The sequence below is a fragment of the Abramis brama genome (assembly GCF_963993115.1).
Source record: "Abramis brama genome assembly, chromosome: 11".
In the NCBI taxonomy this organism is placed as follows: domain Eukaryota; kingdom Metazoa; phylum Chordata; class Actinopteri; order Cypriniformes; family Leuciscidae; genus Abramis; species Abramis brama.
Window position 1 is genome coordinate 5,892,405 of NC_139973.1, and position 17,762 is coordinate 5,910,166.

The 17,762-nt window shown below is 38.2% G+C and overlaps 1 protein-coding gene across 9 annotated transcripts in view; it reads left to right on the forward strand.

Moving 5' to 3' along the window:
• raly (RALY heterogeneous nuclear ribonucleoprotein) overlaps nt 1-17,762 on the forward strand; it is an 86,734-nt gene that overhangs the window by 43,475 nt on the left and 25,497 nt on the right. Inside the window, exon 1 of one of the 9 annotated variants that reach the window (XM_084128898.1) lies at nt 9,505-9,591. The exons of the other annotated variants lie outside the window; for them this stretch is intronic. The gene's annotated coding sequence lies outside the window, so the exon portion shown is untranslated. Of the gene's footprint in view, nt 1-9,504; nt 9,592-17,762 lie in introns of those variants that run through there. 9 annotated transcript variants of the gene reach the window in all.

Genomic DNA, 17,762 nt, shown 5'->3' on the forward strand with positions numbered 1-17,762 from the left:
CCCAATTTGGGTTGTTTTGCAACCCACTGCTGGTACAAAAATGGTTGTGCATATTTTTTACAGGAATACTAGCTTACCCGTAAGGCTGGGTTGTTGTTATGTCAGATGGTGGGGGAGGGATGTATTGTTTCAACTATCAGTGAGATTGACCCAGCCATTAATCCAACGGCTGGATTGTAACACAAAAACTACTCAACCATGGAAAAAATAACCCCAAAAATGTCCCAACAGGCTCAATACAGTTTCTTTTTTTACCCCCGGTTTCACTGACAACACTGAAAAATAATAATATTTGTGTGGTGAAGTAAATACTACAGAGAAAACAAATGTAACCTGAATAAGTTTTTAAAGAATTTATAGTAAATTCTATATTAGTACTCAATTTAATCTTGTAGAAATCGATTAAAGCGTAAATATCAATGTCATAGAATTAAGTAAAACCTACAAAGCTTTCTGATACTGGTGTTCCCATATAAAGCACACACTTTAAAAGCCTATGCTCAGACTAAAATACATGTTTGAGCTGTCTTAACTTAAACCAACTCTTAACAATATCTTGCAATATTGCTTTGTCTCAAGATGCACACTAATGTTTTTTATAAGGCATGTTTATAAAAACTACTTAAATGTCCTAATTAAACTAAGGCCTAATCCTTGCTTAATCTAAACCTTGTCTGCGAAGCCATGCCTTATAATGCTGTTGAGATGAATGGGAATGCAAATGGATCAATTATATTATAATATACTATTATAGACTTCCTTGTGTTAACGAGCTCAGTCAAGCAACCTGTAACCCCGAGCTGGTGTTCCCCTTTTTTTTCTCCCTTCACATCATTTGTGAAGAGTTTCTGAATCGTCGCGCAATGAAAGCAGCACGGGCAGCTTCGCTCTGATGGATGATCCAGTAAGCTGAGCAGAAACCTTGAGTGTCAGCCACAAAACCTTGAGACGGGGAGCACATAATGAACCTCCCCTTCAGCAAGTCAAAGAAAGAAAGAAGAGGGAAGGAGGAGAAGAAAGATGAGATAAATAGACATGGCTTGGGGGAGAAGGAGGCAAGAGCGGGAAGAAGGCTTAGCATTAGTGTGTATGGCTGCATCGCAGTTCACATACTTGTACTTCACACCAAAAGTATGCTTCTGAAAGGAAAGTGCATACTTTTGAGCAATATTTATGGACTGGTGGGTCACAATTACATTAAATATGGGTGCACTTGCGATGAGGATAAATATGTCAGCTTTTGGCAGTTCAGTCCAATAATGAGTCAAGAAAAAGATGCTCTTTGCTTCTGAATACGCCTATTTTCCTTGTATACAGAATGCCAAATGTAGCTGAGGTTGAAAAATAAAACAAGAACTGTTTGCTGGGTGGCTCTTTTAAAGGGGTCATCGGATGCAAAATTCACTTTTACATGGTGTTTGCATATAAATGTGTCTTTGCAGTGTGTGGACACAACCACCATACAATGAAAAAAATCCATTCACTCCTTTTTTTTGTTAAATTTTTTTAGAGACATGCACCGAAACAGGTCGCTGTGAACTGAGCTATTTTTGAGGAGGTAAAAGGGTGTTGTTTTACACAACCATTGAGGCATTTTAACCAAAGTATGTTACAAACTTTACGTGAAGACCCTAAAGAATCATACCAACTTGTGGAAAATGGGCATCCGATGACCCCTTTAAGTGTAAGTTCTTCAGGTACCATGTTAAATTGTTTATGTTATAATATAATATAGATTACCATTCAAATTTTGGGATCGGTTAGACGTTTTTGAAAGAAGTCTATTATGCTCACCAAGGCTGCATTTATTTGATCAAAAATACAGTAAAAACAGTCATATTGTGCAATATTATTACAATGTAAAATAACTGTTTTCTACTTTAATATGGTTTAAAATGTATTTTTTTCCTGTGATGTCAAAGCTGAATTTTCAGCATCATTACTCCAGTCTTCAGAGTTGCATGATCCTTCAGAAATCATTCTAATATGCTGATTTGTTGCTCAAGAAACATTTCTTATTACTATCAATGTAATATTTTTTTTATTTTTTTTGGATTCTTTAATGAATAGAATTACCAAAAGAAAAGCATTTTTTAATAAAATCTTTAGTAATATTATAAATCCTTTAATGTCATGTTTGATCAAATGAATGCATCCATCTTTTTAAAAAATGCAATCTTTTGAACTGTAGTGTAATTTAATGTCATTTTGTTGTTATTACATCACAAGCACACCTGCATACCTAAAAACATGCTTCATCAAAAATCGAAAAATAAGTCAATTCAACACACAGAAAATGCAACATGAAGTTGTGTGCATTGCATTATGGGCTAATTCACATTGTATATTCACATTTTGCACATGTAGTCATATGGGTATTTCATATGTATAGCAAATTTGCATAATACCCCAAGTTAGAATTGGGATGCAGCCTGTGTGTCTGATAGAGTAAGAGAGACATAAAGAGAGATATTGGTGCTTACAAAGCATGCAGCGTCCGCTGGTATAGCTGCCAATTGGAAGTAACGTACTGCCTGCAAGAGCAAATTAGCCTCCAGGGAGTTCTTCACCTCAAATTGAAATTGACAGCAGGTGACACTCACAAACTCATTAAAATACCTCTGGCAGAGGTCGGCCTTATGTTAGGCCAGCGCAGGCCAGACAGTCTATCAACAGGGGGAGATAAATTAAATATTTTGTCCAGGGCTGGAAACGGGGAGGAGTTTTATTTCTGGCCTTTCAAATTATTTAACTCAGTAACTTGTCCAGGGAGTTTAAAGTATTCTGTATGGTACGTACGACCTGCAAAGTTTAAACGCTGCTTGTTACTTATTGCCAATAAAGTTTTTATAGCTGTTTGGCCAGTGTGTTTAGAGGCGAGGTGCTGTGATAGATCTCATTTATAGAATGAAAACCTGATGTTCTTTGTAAATTTGGCCTCATAAATCCATTTGTGCAGCACCTTTGAGGCATTTGGCTTGCAGAGTGAGTCATGCGGTCAAGTTTTGGTCTGTTCGGATGAAAGCATGTGCCTCAGTGTCTGTCCCACCCATATGGCAAGTGCTGGTCATTAGCAGTGATTTTTGTTTCTCTTATTCTCTCTCTTTCAATTCATGACTAGCGGCACTGCTTGCGTGTGCCAGCCATTTAGCATTTGGAATATCGACTGCTGATCTTTTCTGATTCGGTTTAATCCACTAGAGTCGTGTGGTGTGCAGCGTGTGACATGCATGAAGGGAATTAGGTGTCTCTCAGGGAGGACTTTAAAAACATAGGCAGCTGACTTCTATATCTTCCTATAAATACCACAATTTTTTGTCAAGTCTTTCTTATTTATATAGTGCCTTTCACACTATGGGCCCTTATCTTACACCAGGCGCAATGCAGCGGCAAGCGCGACGCAAGTGTTTTTTGCTAGTTTCAGTCCGACGCAGTTATCATTTTCACGTCCTGCGCCACGTTGTTTAAATAGCAAATGCATTTGCGCCTATTTGTGCGCCCATGGTCGTGCTAGTCTGAAAACGAGGTGTGTTCTGGCGCTTTGTTGGCGCGTTGCTATTTTGAGGCAACAGAAATAGACTGAAATCTGTCAGAGATAGACAGAGTGTACGCACGTTGTGGACTCGCCACATAAAAAAATATTGCGCCATTGACTTTAGACTAGGTTTCAGTTGGTCAATGGCGCAATATTTCTTTATGTGGCGGGTCCAGAACGCGCATACACTCTGCTTATTAAACACACAGGGACGCACAGCAGCACACAAACATGGCAAATATTTAAAATAAAAGGATTACAATGTAAAAAATTATTATTGTGTACATAAAGATATGGTGGAATCCGGCTTGTCCCATAGATGGTCTGCTTGTGGGTTTGATGGTTTGCGCTCTGGAGACGGGAATCTAAAGGGAATGGGAGATGAGACTCTGATTGGTTTAACGCACGTAAATCCCAAAACACACCCATTACTCATTATGAGAATAGGGACAACACTTTTAGACCACGCGCCTAGTGCACCGACCATTTTCCCCGTCGTTAAACTAGCAAAAGTGGATTCGGACACGCCCTAAGTGAACTTGCAGCGTGCGTTTTAGACCAATGCGCTTAGATCGTTAAAATAGGGCCCTATGTTTCCATCACGGTTTTATGTGGTGACCCATTTTGAAGTATCACATCAGAAACGAGTGATGGAAATGCCAAATTTAGAAAAAATAATCCCTTGATTCGCAAGAAAGTTTATACGCTTGCTTGAGTATGAACTAACCATTTTATAATATTAGTTTTATAATGTGTTGTTACATAATAATAATAAAAAACAATGAATAAAAGTCTCTTCTCCATTTAACTGATCAAAAATTAGATATTATTACAATTTAAAATAGCTGTTCTTGAGTGTCACATGATCCTTCAAAAACCATTCTAATATGCTGATATGCTGCTCAAGACACAGTATATTATCAATGTTCAAAACAGCTTCTTAATATTTTTGTGGAAACTGTGACACTTATAGGATCTTTCGGGATTCTTTGATGAATAGAAAGTTCCAAATAACAGCATTTATTGGGAATAGAAATCATTTGTAACATTGTAATTGTTTTGGTCAATTTTGATCAATTTAATGCATCCTTGAACCTGAATAAAAGTATGTTTTCTTTAAAGTTATTTAGTATATAATTTAATTGTATGCATTAAAGAAGGTGGCTTCATTTTCTTTTTCACTCATATTCAGCATTCCCATCACTTTTCTCTTTTTTTCTCTACTGGGTCAGGCTACCCTTTTTTATCCACTCCTGGCGTTCCGCCTTTTAGCCCCCAACTATCCCCAACATCCACCCACCCAAATATTCTTCCCTTCTCCCCCTCATCTATGTGTGTGGGTTAGATGCATAAGAAGGAAAAGGCATAGGCTTGTAGAAGGAGAGGCCTAATGAAGAATGTATCGATTTCCTATAAGAAGGATTTAATCAAAGTCCCATGACACATCCACTGGGACAGAAGCCTCGCTACAGCACCAAATTACACTTCATACACCATCTATTTTTCAGCCACAGCGATAAATGGAGGTGCCGAGCAGATAGATGAGAGTCCCTTCAGCTCGTTCATCATACCCAAACTAGGGGAGGAAAGCAAAGTGATTGAGACGGGCAGCAACAACAGCCAATGATAAATAGACCGGGAGGTGTCAAGGGGGCGGGCAGGACTGGGAACAGCAGTCACCATTGGAGGAAGGAGCTTTAATTGAATTTGGGAAGAGAAGGTTATATAATGAATGATTCATTTGATCTATAAAAAATAGATGACATTATGTCAGTGAGTGCTGTGTTGTTGTTGTTGTTGTTGTTGTTGTTGTAGCATAGAAAGTTTGTAGTTTATTAGACAGTAAAGATAAGTAATTCAATTGCCTGAACTGTTACTATGGATCATTACGCACTACAGTGGAGGAAGTTTACGTGCACAACAAATCTGATGTGGATTTACATCCGCAAAATGCTGTTTGTCAGCAAATACAAGGATTAGCATTTGTATTTGAATATGCAAATTTTACACAACCACAAGCAAATTCTATATTTGGCAAATTAATACCATAAAAATGTCCTCTAAGTGTGATTATCCCTGATTTTGTAGAAATAAAGAAAACAAAATTATTTCAGGGTATTTTATTTAGGGATTTTCTGCCTGAGAAAAGGCCACAGAGAATAATTTGTCACTATAAACAACCCTGTATTGTTTTAAATTAAAATTTGACCCTATATTCTCTCCTAATGCATTTAGCAGGTGCACAGGGTTAATATTACTGTAACTGAAACTACAACTGCAACTAAAACCATAAAAAATATATTTTCCTTTTACGTTGTTACAAACCTTTTAAGTCTTGGGAGAATAAGGCGTGCAACATCAAAACACTGAACGTGTACTGGAAAACATCTCACACAAACCAGTCTAATTTAGGTAAAGTGATCATTTATTACAGTGAGAAACGAGATGAAAAGAATACCCCAAGATACTTATTTACATAAATGTACAACTTATATACAAATCATAACCAAGGAAAAGGTTCACAAATGAAAGAGGTAAAGAGAAAAGAACTAGACCGTGCCAAATCAAAGAAAGAAGCAAAAACCAAAACCAATCTTACTAGATATAAACAAAAACGATTTATAATCTAACTAAATTAACAACCCCAGACAAATAATAACATAGGGCGTAGCATACGTTTACATTTAAAATAAAATATAAAAAAATAAACTTATTTTTATTTCAGCTAGTTGGCAAGGCAACATTTCTCATTTTCATTTAGTTTGACTTGATGTACTAAAAAAACTAAAACTGAAATAAAAATTAATAAAAACTATATAGACATGTTTATAAAAATGACACTATTGTGAACAACGTATTGCTGCATGTTATTCAAAAGAAAAAAAACTTTTTTTTAGAGCTTCCATGAAAATGTAATAACTTGCATCATCTCTGAAACATCTTTTTGACTAACAACACAGAGGCTGTGCAAAAAAGTTTCTTTTTACAATAATTCTAGAGAACTTTAAGGCAATTGAATTATGGCATTAAAACCAAATAATGATAGATCTGATAAAGAAATGTTTCCAGTGAGATATATACTGATGTAAGTGCTTCACAAATCAATTAGACCTTTTGGGCCCTATTTTAACGATCTGAAACGCAAGTGTCAAAGCGCAAAGCGCAAGTGACTTTGTGGGCGGGTCTTGGGCGCTGTTGCTATTTTCCCAGCGGGATAAATGACTCTTGCGCCAGGCGCAAATCTAAAATGGGTTGGTCTGAAGTAGCTTCATTATTCATAGGTGTGGTTTGGGCGTAACGTGAAATAAACCAATCAGAGCGTCATCTCACATTCCCTTTAAGAGCAGACGCGCTTTGTTCTAAAGCGGATTCCTATTATAACGGCGGATTTGCCAGACGCGCGCCAGGAGCGGTTCACAGCCAAGGAGAGCAACGCTCTCGTCAGGGACGTTGGGGATGGAGAAACACACCCAAATTAACTTCGGTTAAAAAGGCGTATGATAATTTGGGTAAATGTGTAAGCTAGATGTATGCTTTTATAATAAATTGTCTATCTATCTATCTATCTATCTATCTATCATAATGTATGATTTGCAAAAATGAAAACTGCTGCTTCTGTGTAGATGAGAGAATCAAAGTGTATGCGCGTTGTGCACACGCTACATTGATTATGGCCAAGCATGCGCCCTTAAAATAGTATATGAATAACATGCGCAACGCGCCACTGACTTTAAACTATTTTTTCCTGGTTAGTGGCGCAATTGTTTTCTAAACCTGCAAAATAGCATGAAGGAACGTTTGCGCCGGAACACGCCTCCTTTTTTGCGCTGAACCGCCCAGGGAGCGCAAGTTCATTCCCTAGTTTAGCGACGTGCTTCTGTGGAGGGAAAAGCGCGCTTTGTGCGGGTGCAAAATAGGAATGATACATGCGTCAGTGTACAAAGTCAATTGCGCTGGGTGCAAGATAGGGCCCCTTGCCTCCATATCCCGAAAAAAAAGAAGAAGAGTAGACCCTCAAAATCAAATTCACATTCAGGTTTGGTTTCATTCTGATACAGTATATGCTTTCTCACTTATAAATACATCCCAATACTGAAGTGAAATGAGCTGCAAATGCAATTGACTTCAAAGCATTTTTCATTTAGAAGGTAAACATTTATTTTAGAGACTTTTCCTCCCGTTTCTTATCATGCTACAAATGAAGGGCTTTTATGTTGGTGTGTTACTATGGTGACCAGTTATCCTGTGCGTGCTGTGCTTGAAAGACCCCCACTGGTGAAATATGCTGTAAATAGTTGTACAATAGTTCATCTGCATATTCTCCTTGATTGGAGTGGCTGCAGTCGCGTGCCGATCGGGCGAGAGAAGTGAATCTGAATAGTTTTGCTCTAGAAACATAAAACTAAATCAAACCTGTATTGTTGTGTGAATACGACACAATCTTAGAAAAAGAGCGAATGTCCGCGGTTTGCTTTAAGAGTTATGGCAAAAACTAAAGACTAAAATTTCATCTTTTAATATAATTTCATTATTTAATATTATGTATCTGTATTATTATTCTTTATTAGTATTCATAATTAGTTGTATTATCTTATGAAGTTTAAAATGCATGAGTTAGACTATAGATGCATGGACACGTGTTTATGGATCAGATTTTAGACACAAGGAGGGGAGCTGGGAGAGTATATATTTTGCTTAGAGGTATGTGTGCAATGCAACGTTCACTGAGCAGAGATGTTCCACTGATGATGATACTTCAAGTTCTTTACAAGGAAAGGAATGTTTCAACTGATGCCTTTTTTCTACTTTACAAGGAATTTTTTTAATCCCTCAGTGGTGTATATAAGCTCAATCCTTACTGTACTGACTCAAAGGCATGAGCGAGTGAGAAAGGAGAAACACAGAGAAACATAAAGGCATGAGGGGGTGAGGGAGGAGAAACCCAGAGAAACCAATTACAGCTGGCATGATGAGGTGAGAGGATAGAAAAATGGGAAACAGAGAAATCTGAAATGAAGACCACCTCTCATGTAGCCTTATTCGTCTATGCCTGTTTCTCTCTGTCTGATACATGTATACAAATAATAAATAGAGATCTCTTGGCAAAATATCTGGTGTAGCTTCCGTGATTCAACAATAACGGGGGAAGCATGATTTTCAAATCTACAACTAGAATTAAACCATTTTCTGAATGAGCAATTCATGCATTAAAGACTGATTGGGAACTTATAATGAATGCAGAAAACGTCACAAGCTTTGCACATGTACCACAATCCAAACAGAACATTGTCTAATTGTCTTCTAATGTTAGACTATTTGTTACAGCACATTTTGGCGTTTTGGTAACACTTTAGATTAGGGAACACATGTTAACTCCTAATTACTGCTTATTGATAGTAAATAAGTTAGTTGTTGTAGTGGTTAAGTGACCTAGAATAAGGTCATGCAGAATAAGGCATTAATATGTACTTTAACAGCCAGTATGCTAGTAATATGCACGTTAATAAGCAACTAGTTAATAGTAACTATGTGTTCCCTAATCTAAAGTGTTGCCGGTGTTTTTCTCTTCTATCATCCGGCGATTTGAGGGAAAAACACCTCAATTCAGGTTCTGGGATTTTAAAAGATCTACAAAGACGCCCAAAACAACAGATGTTTTTATATAGGCCAGTGTGCATTATTTACGATATTCTAATCCAGCAGAATACTAAACACTTTCAGAAGAAATAAATGGGCAGCACAGCCTGTGGTTACTCTCAAAATTTGGATTTGTTTGTCATAAACCATTGACGTTTTCTTTCGCCCAGCACCAGTTAGTCCCTCTGCGTTAATCCACACATGGATTGTCACATCCTGACAAATGGTCCAGCAGTCAACACATGCGATATATATAGCAGTCTGCTGGGTGGTCTTTAAAATGCTGCTTTTTTAGTCTCACTGGCAGTAAAGTGAATTGCATGAGCTTGGGTGAATGTTACTGTTGCTTGTCAGAGAGAATGGCTGTGCTGTTCTCGTGAGGTCTAGTTAATTGATGTGTGTGCTGATGCAGTTGTCAGGTCAGTGCTTTCTGCTTGGGTCATCCTTGATTCTTTGACCTAATGTTTACTCTAAAGATTAGGATTTGTGTGTGTGTGTGTGTGTGTGTGTGTGTTGGTTTCTTCCAAGGTTTTTTTCTCCATTCTGTCACCTGATGGAGTTTGGGTTCCTTGCCACTGTCGCCTTTGGCTTGCTTAGTATTATTGATATTGACAATATTATTGATCTGACTGTACTGACGCTGTTGAATGAGAATTGAACTGAGCTGGACGATCACTTTTTGCAGAACTGGTTTATACTGTAGATTAAATAAGCTAATTTAATAACTGATGATCTTTACAACAGAACTGAATCAACACTGAACTGACTTCAGCTGAACAACAGCCGAAATGCATCATTTTCCTGTTATCACTGTAAAGCTGCATTAAAACCATTTGTATTGTATAAAGCACTATAGAAATAAAGGTAACTTGACTTGACTATATTTTCACACACACACTACCGTTCAAAAATTTGGGTCAGTAAGATTTTATTTTTTTGTCAAGGATGCATTAAATTGATCTAAATCAAGTAAAGTGGCAGTAAAGACTTTTACATTGTTACAGAATGTTCTATTTAAAATAAATGCTGTTCTGAACTTTCTATTCATCAAAGAATCCTAAATAAACACTGTATCATGGTTTATCAGGGGCACAGGGGTTTTCAAAAAAGTGGAAAAAAGTTTCTTCCGAGTCAAACTGATATTCCGCTCCAAATGATGCCATTGGCAGAGAGCCTTTATATTAAAAAATGCTTACAGCAGCTTCAAGTCTTATACACAATATGTGCACTTTCATATCAGTTGAGTACGAAAGTGTCTGCCAAGACTTCCTAAAATGTGGTTTGTAGACATTATGTTAACCAATGAAAAGTGCTTAAATGTATTCACCATCATAAACAACTAAACTAGATTTTTAGCCTACATCTTCTGAAGAAAATGTGCTTGACCTTGCAAAGGTCGCCGCCACTGCTTTTGTTTTGGGAGGTTGCCAGGGTGTTTCTCTATGGTTGCTATGTTATTCTCAGTATTTTTAGCTTGTTCCAAAAGTGGTGACATCCTGACTTAAATCTCAAAGCTCAAGACATTTACATTTATGTATTTGGTAGATGCTTTTATCTAAAGTGACTTACATTGCATTCAAGTTTTACATGTTTTTTACAAGCTTTGTTACTAAAAGCTCTTCTTGTAAATAAAACTATTGAAACGGTCTCTATTCTTACCGAGACACATATTTAAAACAAGAGGCCGAGATGCTTTGGGCAATTTTGCTTTAGGCTCATTTGTTTTGAATCCGTATGTGAACATGAGGCTAATGGAATAGGTTGTTTTTGTCTTATTATGTACAGTTTGAAGCACTTCTCTTGTTATTTCCATTCTAAAATCCGCATGCATACAGAACGAGAGGGGGTGAGAGTCTTTGCGACATTAAATCTGCATTAACTCTGATAAACCAAGGACCGGCCCCGGCAACTTGAACAAAAATTGCCAGAGGGTCCAAATCTTCCCTGGCGTCTTAGTGATGGTGTGCCCTCTGGCCTTGCTAGGCTACAAAGGCCACAGAAGTGCTGCTGCTTTGTTGATTTAGTAGTGTTCAGTAAAGGATGTGGAAAGTCAGACTTCCCAAAGGAACAGTCCTAAAGCCCAGTAATTTTATGATATATCTGGTTGGAAGAGCCAAAGCAAGACTTTATCAGCAATAACAGATGTAGCCTGAAGCCATTTAGAGCTGTCTCGAGGAAAAGGTCTTCTCTGTCTCTGGGCATACTTGGATGAGTTTATGTAAAATAGGTGTCTTTTTATTAATATTTTTGTATGTGCTTTGGTTTGATACAGAACATTTTGCACTTATCCATGGGGGGTGAAAAGAGTCTGATTTTACCTTAGGAAGGCAGACAGAAGTCTTTTTTCTCTACATTTGACTTTAATTCTACCTTCTTTGGGAGTTGCACATCTGTAATAAGAGGTAGGCAGTGGATGTTTGAAGGTACTACGTTTTCAATGCTCAGATCATGAAAAAATCTGATAGACTTTTAAGAGCTCAACGTATTTCTAAATATTTATGCAATTTATTTGGATTACGATCATTGCATGGAGATCGGAACATCAGGAGGTTTAAAGTGTTATGTATTTGTTTGTGCAGTTAATTTTGTGTGAATCATTTATTTTTGTTTTTTTATATAAAGCTGTAAAATCTATGCCATTAGCTAATCAGGCCCTCTGACCCTTGGAACTGGCTTATGTATTTTTCAGGATTTTGTCTGTGTATTAGTGGTGCCAATCTTCAGGTTACATCATTAGGCCAATAGGTGGCAACAAGTGACTTTCTCTGTGTGTCATACGCAAGCGTGGCGCACAAGCCCTGAAAAGTGAAGCCAAAACGTCTCGATCGCCCCCCGGTGACTGGTCCTAGTATAGGTCATAAGCCCCGCCTCCCCATGTTATTCAACGGGACGTGAGACCAACTAAACAATTAAATTACACTTCAAATATCTTTTTTCCAAAGGTGGTTTCTTTCATTTGCTGTCGTTTTTATCACGCTGATGTGAGTTCAAGTGTCTGTTTCAAAAATAAGTTGTTTTTTAGTTAGTTACGTGATGCGGTGGTGTAACGTCATGACTGACAGCTGTGATTGACAGGTTCACTGAGCGAAGTAGTCACTGAAGCACCAACGGACATTTTTTTCGGGATCTTCGGAGGACTGAGGAGATTGTATTTACTTTATTTTAACAAGCCTCTTGACGTACTGCAATCAATTTTTAAAAAAGTGTGCAGAATCCACTCTACCTGAGTGCATTCTGCGAGAGTGAGGGCGGAGCGTTGATTTCGCGGCTTTACTTCCTGCTCACTACTGCGCAGGTCTGGTCCCGAGATCGCTACTGCGCAGACTCAAGTTCCAATATGTCAGCGCCATATCGGGACTCTGGCGGCTTCAGTTCTCATCAATGGAAGAGAGCGAAGGGGCGTCGTCCATCTTTTTTTACAGTCTATGGTCATACGCAGCAACATAGACTACAGTACTCGCTATGAATGTGATATTGCATAATTAAAATACATTTTGTTAAAATATTAAACCATGCCAAATGCAAATGTTAATAAATATAATAATATTTAATTATTAGTTATTTTAAACGACTGGAAACTTTCTTGCCATCATATTTGTTAAGACCCAGTCCTCTTTGTTTCGTGATTTTTATTTTCATGCAGGCATGCCAAGATTGCCGACACACCAACACCCAATTGTTCATGTATTGAAAAAAGAAACCCTACTGCACAAAAGAGACGAAGCTATTTCCTTCTCTCTGCTTTTGTTTTTATGACTAATCACAGTGAACTTGACATATAGGTGCATGTATCTCAAACAACACACAGACGTATATAACCCCACATACATACACACAAAAACATAGCTGGTGCCGAACATTAGAATCATATTTCCCAGTGCTGCCGACCCTCTCTCTTAGCATCAGGACATGCAACCACAGCACAGATCCAATAACTCAAACGGGGAAGAAAAATAATCAATACTGTCATCCGTTCGTCTGCAGCACATATCCCTCGTCATCCAGCTCACAGTGAAGTATGACACCCAATGACCTTCATGCATCTGTGAGCACCCTGTGTTTATTTTCCTCTGCTAATTATTCTGTGGATTCAGAGGCCATTGGTAATAAGCAAGACATCAGACACTGACGGGAAATTAGTGAACTGAGATAGAGAGAAGGAAAAGAAGGGATGAGAAGGGACCTCATCATTACAAGCACACTCGTTTATTCTGCGTTCTCTTTTATCTCGGCCAACACCTGCCCTCAGAGTCCAGAAAAAAGAAAATAGAGTATTTGGAGCGGATGCGTGCCTGTTTTTTTTTTTTCAGGGGGGGCGGTAGAAATATAAATTTGACACAAACAGCCACCAACCGTGTGTATATTCCTCAGCTGCCATGCCGCTTGGTTCAAAGGGATAGTTCATCTAAAAAAGAAAATTCTGCCATCATTTGCTCACCCTTGTGTCACTGCAGACTCATTTGACTTTCTCTCTTCTGTGGAACACAAAAGGAGAAATTTTAAGGAATGTCCTGGCCATTGTGTTTAATATAATGAAGGTGAAAGAGGCTGTCAATCTCCAAAATCACAATAACACCCCCCTAATTTATTATAAAATTGGTCCATGTGACTTGTGCACTATATATTCTGCATGATAGTTGTGTGTGAGGAAGAAACTGAAAAAGTCAAAGAGTTGTAGATTGCTTTTATGATGCCTGTTTGAAATGTAACTTGCAACTGCATGTTTTTTCTGTAAAATTGTCAATATTTGCAACTTTTCACCTGCATCTCTCATGAATATGTGCTTAAGTGCTACTTAAGAGTCTTACTGTTTTTTTTTTTTTTTTGCTTAGTGTTGTAAATAGTTGTAATTTAACTAATGAGAATTTTTTTTTACAAATTCTTAAATATTCAACCTAATTTTCTATATATAAAAACACTATACCATTCAAAAAGTAAGAGTTTTTGAAAGAAGTCTCTAATGCTCATGAAGGCTACATTTATTTGATCAAGAATAAAGTAAAAACCATAATAGTGTAATATCATTACAATCTAAAATAACTGTTTTATATTTGAATATATTTTCAAATGTAATTTATTCCTGTGATCAAAGCTGAATTTTGAGGTTCTCTTTGTTGCCAGTATTGAGGTGTGCACAATAGGGAGGGGAGAGCTACGCTTGAGGGACATTCACCAATCAAGCGCTGGTCTGCTCTTTACTCCCCGGAGTGATAACCGTGACAGCACTGCTGCACAACTGACACCCTTGGGTGTCAGAAAGGAAGAGGAAAAAAACAAGTCAAGATGTGCAATATTTGGCCGTTTTTCCTCTGAATCTCATTTATACAGTTGTCTGCAACAGTCCCGCCCCCACTTCGTTTGTACAAACACAAATTAGTTTATTTACATATTCATGTATTTAATGCATTTATTGAATATTATTTGAATTATTGATTTAAAAAATATATTAATGAGTTACATTGGACACTGCATTAAGTGTAACTCATAGAAACTGTTTTAAAGGAAGTTCACCCAAAAATGAAAAAATGGGCAGGTGCAAATCCTGCTGGAAAATGAAGTCAGCATCTCCATAAAGCTTGTCTGCTGAAGGAAGCATGAAGTGCTCTGAAAATGTCCTGGTAGACGGCTGCGTTGAGTGGACAGCACAGTGGACCAACACCAGCCGATGACATGGCTCCCCAAACCAACACAGACTGTGGAAACTTCACACTGGACTTCAAGCATCTTGGATTGTGTGCCTCTCCATTCTTCCTCCAGACTCTGGGACCTTGGTTTCCAAATGAGATGCAAAATTTGCTCTCATCAGAAAAGAGGACTTTGGTCCACTGTGCTTTATTAAATCCAGAGTCAACGCAGCCGTCTACCAGGACATTTTCAGAGCACTTCATGCTTCCTTCATTTTCCAGCAGGATTTGCACCTGCCCACACTGCCAAAAGAACCAAAACCTGGTTCAATGACCATGGTATTACTGTGTAATTACTGTGTGATTTCATGTAATATTCTTATTTTCTGGGATTTTGATTTCGTGGGTTTCATAAGCTGGAAGACATAATAATCAAAATTATAACAAATAAAGGCTTGAAATATCTCACTTTGCATGTAATGAGTCTATATAATATATTAGTTTCACCTGTTAAGTTGAATTCTTGAAATAAATCAACTTTTTGATGATATTCTAATTTTATGACCAGCACCTGTATATATATAAATAATGACACAATTTTTGGGTGAACCATCCATTTTAGGTGTAATTTTGTGGTTTGTCACTTCATACAGTGAGGAAAATAAGTATTTGAACACCCTGCTATTTTGCAAGTTCTCCCACTTAGAAATCATGGAGGGGTCTGAAATTGTCATCGTAGGTGCATGTCCACTGTGAGAGACATAATCAAAAAAAAAAAAAAAAAAAAGAAATCACAATGTATGATTTTTTAACTATTTATTTGTGTGATACAGCTGCAAATAAGTATTTGAACACCTGAGAAAATCAGTGTTAATATTTGGTACAGTAGCCTTTGTTTGCAATTACAGAGGTCAAACGTTTCCTGTAGTTTTTCACCAGGTTTGCACACACTGCAGGAGGGATTTTGGCCCACTCCTCCACACAGATCTTCTCTAGATCAGTCAGGTTTCTGGGCTGTCGCTGAGAAACACAGAGTTTGAGCTCCCTCCAAAGATTCTCTATTGGGTTTAGGTCTGGAGACTGGCTAGGCCACGCCAGAACCTTGATATGCTTCTTACAGAGCCACTCCTTGGTTATCCTGGCTGTGTGCTTCGGGTCATTGTCATGTTGGAAGACCCAGCCTCGACCCATCTTCAATGCTCTAACTGAGGGAAGGAGGTTGTTCCCCAAAATCTCGCAATACATGGCCCCGGTCATCCTCTCCTTAATACAGTGCAGTCGCCCTGTCCCATGTGCAGAAAAACACCCCCAAAGCATGATGCTACCACCCCCATGCTTCACAGTAGGGATGGTGTTCTTGGGATGGTACTCATCATTCTTCTTCCTCCAAACACGTTTAGTGGAATTATGACCAAAAAGTTCTATTTTGGTCTCATCTGACCACATGACTTTCTCCTATGACTCCTCTGGATCATCCAAATGGTCATTGGCAAACTTAAGACGGGCCTTGACATGTGCTGGTTTAAGCAGGGGAACCTTCCGTGCCATGCATGATTTCAAACCATGACGTCTTAGTGTATTACCAACAGTAACCTTGGAAACGGTGGTCCCAGCTCTTTTCAGGTCATTGACCAGCTCCTCCCGTGTAGTTCTGGGCTGATTTCTCACCTTTCTTAGGATCATTGAGACCCCACGAGGTGAGATCTTGCATGGAGCCCCAGTCCGAGGGAGAATGACAGTCATGTTTAGCTTCTTCCATTTTCTAATGATTGCTCCAACAGTGGACCTTTTTTCACCAAGCTGCTTGGCAATTTCCCCGTAGCCCTTTCCAGCCTTGTGGAGGTGTACAATTTTGTCTCTAGTGTCTTTGGACAGCTCTTTTGTCTTGGCCATGTTAGTAGTTGGATTCTTACTGATTGTATGGGGTGGACAGGTGTCTTTATGCAGCTAACGACCTCAAACAGGTGCATCTAATTTAGGATAATAAATGGAGTGGAGGTGGACATTTTAAAGGCAGACTAACAGGTCTTTGAGGGTCAGAATTCTAGCTGATAGACAGGTGTTCAAATACTTATTTGCAGCTGTATCATACAAATAAATATTTATAAAATCATATATTGTGATTTCTGGATATTTTTTTTTAGATTATGTCTCTCACAGTGGACATGCACATACGATGACAATTTCAGACCCCTCCATGATTTCCAAGTGGGAGAACTTGCAAAATAGCAGGGTGTTCAAATACTTATTTTCCTCACTGTAGATCTACAACAATTTTCAAGCATTACCTAAGGTGCAATGCTTTGGGCAAGATCATTCATACAAATAAAAAATATTTTTTCAAAGTTGTAGATAGAACAAAGATTATTGGAGTACTTTATACAAGAAGATGCTATTTCGGTCTTTCTACTTCAAAACTACATGTTTAATTCGGAGTGAAAATTGTTTCTACACCTTGTTTTTTTCCCAGTGTCGTTGCTTCGATCTACTTTTGTTTATGATGACTTTTGGGAAATGCAGCTCACTCAGTACATTCCTCAAAATGCAAGTTGTGTAACTGTTTTGGGGTTTATTCCTTTAACACTCAAATGAAACAAAAATCTCTTTATGTCTCTGCTCACACCACAATTGTGCATTCTGCACCCGATACAAAGCACCTGAGGAGCTGATTGGCTGAGGAATTGATGCTTTCCTCAATGCTCAGACTCTCATTTAGTTGCCTTAAGCAACCGTGGAGGGAACCTAATTCCCAAAGTGCTGCTTCCAAACAGAATTTGATGCTGTTTGATTCCAGCACAGGGCTATCAACATCTCAGGGAAAGGTACCAGACAGTTTCATGCTTGTTTCGGCAATGTCAGTGGTTTGTACGTGCGGGGAGGGGCAGGTGGTCTCATTTCGAGCTATTAAGTGACCTCCAAACACACTTGCCTGTCTGTAAAATACCATTACTGACAGAGATGATTTT